Below are 8,748 nucleotides of genomic sequence, written 5' to 3'. Positions count from 1 at the left end.
TTCCATATTGTACTAGATTGTGTAAAATGTTGAATTATTCTAAAGCCGGTGCTAGGAGGCATGAACGGTACTGTCAAGTGCAAACTACCGTCCATGCCCCCTAGCACAGGCTTTAGCAGAACAAAAAAAGTCGAGTTACAAAATGCAAGAAAAAATACGGTTCCAATCTGACTGTTTTCCAATCTTTCCCTCATAAAAAAAACAATAAAGCACAGAAAAAATTACTAAAAATCAGATATGGTTGGAAACGAAACAGGTGTCTGTACTTTATTTTTTTTTAAACTTTAAATGTTTATAAATTTTTGAAGCAATATAAAACGGTCATATTGATCTTACTGAAATGTTATTTTCTTTATCTATTAAAAAAGGTTTATGACAGAAACCTCGGACTCGAATTATGTTAAAATTCAATCTGTACAAATTTGTATACAATAACAAGTGCTAAAATTTACAGTACGTTATAATGCGGGTATCTGTAATATTGTGTATGACATACTATTAAAACGCAATTAAATTTTACATGTTTATCAAGTCACAGGTGCCGTGAATTTATAGGGATTAATAAATAAAAAATATAATTATATTTATATTATAGATGCTGGTCATGGCTGAATTTGAAAGTATTGCAGCTGAATCCTGTATACCATACATTAGCATGAAAATGACTGTCAGGTTTGTTGATTATTTAATATATATATATTTCTTAACAAAGTATAAATATTTCAACTACTGGATATTTATCTTGTCTTAATAATGTATTTTTTTTTCAGAATACTTTTGTAGCATTATTAATATAAAATTTACATATTTGTTGTTTTCATGATGCTGCAAACAATGGTCTTAGCTAAAGCCTATAGAATGAATATTTCTTGGGAAATGCTGCAAGTAACTGATGGGGAGCAGTTTTTCTTACCAGTCAGAGGTTAGACTTTTGAATAGCTTCTTTTTAAAAAGTTTTTCAAACACATCATGAAACACTTAAGACATACCCAGAGAGATCTTGAAGAAGTACTAGTAGTAGATTGGAACATATTGTAGCTTAATAGTTAAACTAAAAGGATTTCTTAAATCGTTAGAATTTAAGCTGCACTGCATTTTTAAAAAAAAATATCTGAAGTATTTTGTAGTGTCTTGATTTTTATTTTGTTAAACTATGTTACTTTGCTTAATATTAAAGTTAAAGTATGTTGAAATGACATTGACACTTCAACGATGTGCCAACGTTGACTTTCAACGTTGTTTAAACTTTCAAATACGAACATAAATCCAACGTTATTTCAACGTTGAAAGGTGATCATAATTCAACGTTGTTCAACGTTGATGTGCCCAGTGGGTTAATTATTTCCAGGACCTTTTGGCGGTATTTTTAATATAATTCAAAATTCTATGAAAGTTTGAGGCTAAATGCATCAATCATGATTTTGTTCAATCAATATCTAGGCTATAACCTGCATAGATATTGCTTGTACATAAAAACTTGCGTGAGAGTTATCAACAATAAAGGCATGCGTATCCGTTACCCAAATGATTTTTCTCTCATGTATTGGAATAGAAAATGACCGGTCAACATTTAACATGCCTAATAATTTACATTTTCAAATAAATAAATTCTATGAACCTTTTCTCTTTGCTAACTCGACGTAGTTTAATCAAATTCATAAAAAATACAAATTTTGTATGAATGTTACCCATAAAATAATTGTCCACATTGAACATTCCTGTTGAATTTTTGAGTGCTTGTAAAAGCTATGAGCATAGGGGTGGAAAATAAGGTATAGGCGGCAACAATTGTTTATTCTGCGTAGGGATGCAACAGGTGTCGTTTGTAAGTAAAAGGGAAATAATAAAGAATTACCTGAAAAGCACATGTGAAGCGAGGTGTTTAGGCCGCCATAAAAGTCACGCGATTCCCTACCGTGACTATGTTAATTTAAGATAACTATTGTTGTACATTTTGGTAATGAACCAAAGCTTCATAACTTGAGTAACGCCGAATGTGCAAGTGAATATCCATTTTTCAAATAACGGCCTGTTTATTTCCTAACACTTTCATCGTTCTTTTATAAATAAATTTACCTGTTCTGGGGAATCTTTTGTTTGCATCAATATTCTTTTTTGTTCATTAGAAATGTTTTATTAGATAAAATGTTATGAATCTAACAAGGAAATGGGATTTCTAACATTTGACCTTAAGGAGTGTCATAGATTTTGGGACAGTGACCATCGAATCAACTGGTGGGCATTTGTACCGGTAAAGCAGCCTATGTCAAGTTCAGATTCACTTTGTGACTGTTCAGCTTATCATGTTCGTTAAATATTCGATGATGCGAATGCATAAATCTTGAATAGCTTTGTGAAGTATTTGGTCCTTGTCGATTGTATGGATATATTCGCTATCATTTATATCATTTCAGTACTTGTAATTCTATTTTAATAATAATGCATGCATTAAATACATTTTTCTAGAGTATGTCCCTGCAAGATGCGTTTATATATAATAATAAAATAAAGCGAAAAAAATTACATTTATATTCCCTCTCTATGATATACAACAGCTTATTAAGGGTTATTAGTGTTATATATCACAAAAATGGATTAAAACTGAAATACTTTTTTAATATGATACAAAAAAAGAAAACACAAAATTGAGGCCCATCTGGTAATATAACAAGATCTGGAAACATATTTAAGTTATTTGGTTTTTAATGCAGATCTCTTGTGACGTTAGAGAAGACGTGATTTATATCACATTATGTAACAACAACGCGTAATTAAAATCCGCATACCTAAAAAGATGAAACTTTAGTATAAGTGTTAGACATACATGAAGACTTTACATACTGCTTCATACTATTTAAGTTTAGATAATTATACAGATAAGAGCATATGGGTGAAACAAAGTTTTGGTTTCACTTATGAGTTTTTTATCGATATTCTGAGCGGTATTTTGATTATAAAATATGATAAACAAGATCAACAAGGAAGGGCGGCGTTCAATGAACGCAACCCCCCCATATAAGTTAAGAATCGCTGTACTCCTGGACTTGCTACACTGCTAAGACTTACTGCAGTATTGGACTTGCTGCAGTATTGGACTTGCTGCACTAGTGGACTTGCTGCACTAGTGGACTTGCTGCACGAGTGGACTTGCTGCATAATTGGACTAGCTACGCTTCTTGGACTTGCTGCGCTTTTATACTTGCTGCGCTTCTTGGACTTGCTGCACTCTGTTAGACTTGCTGGGCTTCTTGGACTTGCTGCACTTCTTGGACTTGCTGCACTATTAGACTTGCTGCGCTTCTTGGACTTGCTGCACTATTAGACTGGCTGCGCTTCTTGGACTTGCTGCAGTATTAGACTTACTGTGGTTCTTGGACTTGCTGCGCTTCTCGGACTTGCTGCGCTTCTTGGACTTGCTGCACTATTAGACTTGCTTCTTTTCTGGGAAGCGGACCGTTCTTAGACTTGCTTCTTTACTGGGAAGCGGACAGTTCTTAGACTTGCTTCTTTACAGGGAAGCGGACCGTTCTTAGACTTGCTTCTTTACTGGGAAGCGGACCGTTCTTAGACTTGCTTCTTTACTGTGAAGCGGACCGTTGCTAAGGCTCAACTCTTCACTAGAAAGCCGACCGTTTTCTAGACTTGCTACTTTATTCGGTTCCCTAACTAGACCTGCTCACTAACAAGGAGACTTGCTGAAAATTAAGCTTTCTGACAATATTTATAAAGCTTCTTTCGAAATCAATTTTTTATCTTCTTTTTTTTTTATTTCCAAATTCATTTCAAATAAATACACAACGCGCGAACCGGATAGAACGCCACAATTGTGACGTCACGTCAAAACAATAAATAATACAAAATGGCGGACATTTGTGTTTCTTTTCATAAATAAAATGGCTATTTTGACAACAGCCCTCTTCAAAAGGAAATATTAAATATTTCCATCAAATGTCAAAATAACATTCTTTTTTATTCATCTGTTTCTTGATACTGTCTGCTTACGTAGTCTGCAAAGATATTGTCGGATCCTTTGATGGCTTTAATACGGAACTGGTATGATTGAAGAAATAAGGCCCACCTCACTAATCGACCTTTGTCTGGTGTACTTTTCTGGATGTACGACAATGAACTGTGGTCCGTTTGTATGATGAACTCTTTCCCATACAAGTATTTTTGGAACTTCTTTATTCCATATACGATTGCTAGACACTCTTTTTCTCCTACAGAATAGTTCCTTTCACGATCAAGTAGCTTCTTGCTTGCAAAGGAAATAGGAAACAACTCTCCCTCATATCTCTGAACAAATGCTGAACCTATCCCAGCATTCGAGGCATCACACTGTGAAATGAATTCTTTCGAAAAATCAGGCAGTCGAAGAATTGGACTCTTGGTAAGTTGCTCCTTTAAAGTATTAAAAGCTCTTTCTTGCTCATCTCCCCATCGTACATTGTTTGGTAGGCCTTTCTTCGTTAAATTTAAGAGGTGCCGCAATCTCAGCAAACGATGGTATAAATCTCCTGTAATATCTGGCAAGACCTAAGAACGCTCTAACTTGTCTTTTAGTCTTTGGCACTTCTGCTTCTTTGATTCTTGTCAGTTTTTCCCCTTCCATTTGAACTATGCCATTTCCAACCATGTGTCCTGTAAAACCAATGTTGTTATATCCTATATAACACTTCGATGGCTTTATGGTAAGCTCTGCTTCTGCCAATCTTTGGAGGAGATCATCTTTGTCATATGTTCTGTCCAGGTTGTTGTATGCCCTATCATATCGTCAACATAGTTGTCAACAAAATCACACCCTGCAAATAACTTCCGCTTCATTCTGTTGAATGTGGCTCCAGAGTTAACCATACAGAAAGGCATTTTCTTGAATTGATAACTCCCTCTATCTGTTGCAAATGCTGTAAATCTTTGGCAATTTTCAGCAACTGGGATTTGCCAATAACCTTTCCATAAAATATGATAAACAAGATCAACAAGGAAAGGCGGCGTTCAATGAACGCAACCCCCACATGACCCAGCAACAAGAACCAATGGCAAGGAGCCCAGGGGGGACCCCAAACAAAAACAGGACAGGGCAAAGACAGAGCACGGACAGGTTAATCATTAAATGATAATTAATTTGTAACTGATTAGGAATTCAAAGAAAATAAAAATAGGCCCACGAAGGGGAAGGGGACAGGAGACCGGGGGAGGGGGTGGGGAGTAATCAAAGAAATAAACACTAGAGGCAATGGGGAAGATACTTACCGTAGACGAGAAAACAACAAGGGACACAAGCAAAAGTGTCACCAAAACAGTATGAAACAACATAAGACATACATCTGAGGAACACAGTGGGGCGCCGCCTTGGAACGGTCAGCAGCATAATAATGACTGCTGGGGAGTTTAAACCGGTTAATGGTGCACCAAACCTCGCTCTTAGCCCCACCATGTTCCTATAAACGAGACAGTGTAAATAAATGAATCCCCGCCAAGTGAAATTCTAACAGTTGTCATGGTTACAAAAGGTTAAATAAGTAAAACACTAAAATGATCATGTAGAAACATATAAAAGTAAACCCAATGACCATAACAAAAGTACTCAATGTCCTAAAGGAGGACAGAGCAACAAGAAAATCACCTACAAGGGCCCGACGAAGCAAGGCAGAAGACGAACATTAAGACAATTCAGTCCCAAAAGGCTTTACGAACTATCCATCATAGAGTCTCCCACTTGGTCCGTCAGATGCAATCAAAAGAGGAAAGCGTAGTGTCCAACTGTTAAAGGGTTGAACACTAAACATGCAGTATGTCTTAAAATAGTAGGGTCATAACCTCTTTTAATAAAAACGTTTAATGATTTTAGTAAAAACAGCAGAAAAATTACCATGACCCAAAATCTTACGAAGTTTGTAAATCACATCGCCATAAAAACCAGACTGGCTAATCCCTTGTCGCAGAAGAGTTTTTAAATCACTATTGAATTTGGAAATTAAATCAAAGTTACGATTGTAAAATTTAGTAAAATATTTCCGTAATTTATGATAGCGGTAGCCCTGTTTTAGAAGCTTGCTGGTAATAAAAATATTCCGCTCGTTGAAATCCTTTACGTTGCTACAAACATAAGTCGATCTTGGTAAAGTACTTAGCATCTTTCAGCTTTGCCATGATGCCATCTACTTTTGCCAATGAGTCGGTGTCAAATTTGGTGACGGCATTCAGTCTTCTAAAATCGATACAAAATCTATTACTCCCATCTTACTTCTTGACAATGACTATCGGTGCGTTGTATTCCGACACAGATGGTTCAATCACATCAGCCTTTATCATATCTTGTATTTTATTTTCAACAGCTTGTCTCTTGGCATATGGTATGGGGTACTGTTTCACTCTCACAGGCGTCTTGTCTGTTAATTCAACATGGTGCTCTATCAGTGGAGTTGTTTTTGGTCGCTCTGAAAACAATTCGCTAAATTCTTGAAGTACTGAAAGGACTTGCTTCCTCTGTTGAGGAGTAAGTCCCTCGCTGATATTGACATCTTGGTATGTCTCTCCACTTGTGTAGTTAGGGAAGTCCAGGAGACTTTCGTCGTCCACCGCTCCATCTGAATTATCTTCAACGTTTTCTATGATCGCTACACTTGCTGCAATCTTATCTTGGCGTTCTTCATATTTCTTCAGCAAATTAATGTGGAACGTCTTCAGCTTGTCTCCAATCTTGATTCTGTAATCAAATTTATTAATTACTTCGACAACTTGAAAAGGTCCTTTCCATTGAAGCATCATCTTATTATTGTCTGTGGGTAAAAGCATTAAGACTTTATCTCCAACACGCAAAACTCTGTTTCGAGCTCTCTTGTTATAGTGATGCTTATAGGTATTCTTGGCTTTCATCAGGCTTTCTCTGGCTATCTTGCATGTCTCCTCTAAGCGCTGCTTCATGTTGAGCACATACAGGTATGTATTCTGTATCTCTGGATCTTCTCTTTGAGTCCACATGTCCCTTAGTATTTGCATGGGTCCTTTGACTGTTCTTCCGTAGAGCAACTCAAACGGGGAAAATCCTGTACTCGCCTGTGGTACCTCTCTATATGCAAATAATACGGTTGGTAGGTATCTATCCCAGTCTTTGGGTCTTTCCTGGCACATCTTCCGCAGCATACTTTTAAGCACTCCATTCATCCGCTCACACAAGCCGTTGCACTTTGGATTGTAAGGTGTTGTGAAGAGTTGCTTCACAGATAGCATATCTCTTTCATGAGGTCTGCTGTAAATTGACTTCCTCTGTCACTTAGAACTTCTGAAGGAAATCCTACCCTTGAATATATTTCAAGCAGTGCTTCAGCAATGCTCTCGGTGTCTATTTTCGCCAATGGCACGGCTTCAGGGTAACGTGTGGCAAAATCCACCACCGTCAAGATATATCTGTTGCCCTTCTCCGACACTGGTATAATCGGTCCTATCAAGTCTATTGCTACTCGATGAAATGGTTCCTCAATCACCTGCATGTCTCCTAGGGGGACCTTCTTCACTCGCCCTTTTGGGATGGTCTTCTGGCACACGTCACACGATCTGCAAAAACGTCCCACATCTCCCGTTATTCCTGGCCAATGGAAGCTTGTCAGGATTTTGTCCTCTGTCTTCTTAGATGACAAATGTCCACCAACAATGGATTCATGGGCAAGTTCCATCACTCTCTTCCTAAAGTCTGTCGGAACGACAATCTGCTTGAAGTCATCACCATTTTTCTGAAAGTAAACTCTAAAAAGCACACCGTTTTCCACCATGTATTTAAACTTGGCTCCACCTTTGATTTGCAGCTCTTCTGCCTTCTCTGCTAAGTCCCAAATTGTCTTCAATGAAGAGTCACCTTTCTGGGGTTCCTTCAATTTCTCTATGTCAACTTCAGCTTCGCAGGAAGGTTTTGGAACAGTCAACGCTCTAGTTGGACGGTCTGCTCTCTGATGCTGTGCTCCTTCCATTCAGGATCAGGCTTATCAAGTACTCCGGCAACGTTACCAATCACTAAATCGCATATTAATGACTTAAGCACCATTGTCTCTAACTCCCCAACATAGTATGGCGTATCTACCCATATTTTCGCCAAAGGTACAACTTTGGCATCTCCATCAATTGTTATCATAATTTCTTTACCCGTGAGTTGTTCTTCTTTCACAAACTTCTTCTTTACCGCCGCTAACTCACATCCAGTATCTTTCAACAGTCTAACTGCATCTGCTCCAACAAAGCACTTCTTTAACTCCAGGTTTCTTTCTTCTTCCAATAAATCAATGTTACAAGCTCCCGCGAGGATCGGCACAGTCTCACCACTGGCTTACTTTAACTTTCCATCTTCAGTGTTCTTCTCTAGTAGATTAAGGTCTGCTTTGGCACATACGGCTGCTACCTTGCGGTCACTTCTTACACCTTCTGATTTAGTCTGCCTACAATCTTTTACAATATGCCCCGTCTTGTTGCAAATAAAGCACACCTTCGGTACTTGGCTTCTGTTGTTCTGTCGGCAGTCTCTGGCTAAATGGCCTGCCTTATTACAAATAAAGCATGTCTTCACTGGCGAATTTCTATTCTCTGTCACTCTGCTTGATGTCTCTGGAATGGATCTCTTGCCCATCTGCCCTTGTTTTGGAGTACCTCTGGCAAAAACAGAAGACGCCCCTTTATGCGCTTCTATGTACTGCTCTGCATGGCGTTTTAACACTTCTATTGATGTCGGCACTCTTTCTTTCAGGAAGACAGCCAAAT

This window comes from Ruditapes philippinarum, unplaced genomic scaffold (genome assembly GCF_026571515.1).
Source record: "Ruditapes philippinarum isolate M1 unplaced genomic scaffold, ASM2657151v2 ctg9486_1_1_1_1, whole genome shotgun sequence".
Lineage (NCBI taxonomy): Eukaryota > Metazoa > Mollusca > Bivalvia > Venerida > Veneridae > Ruditapes > Ruditapes philippinarum.
This window is presented reverse-complemented; position numbering follows the sequence as displayed.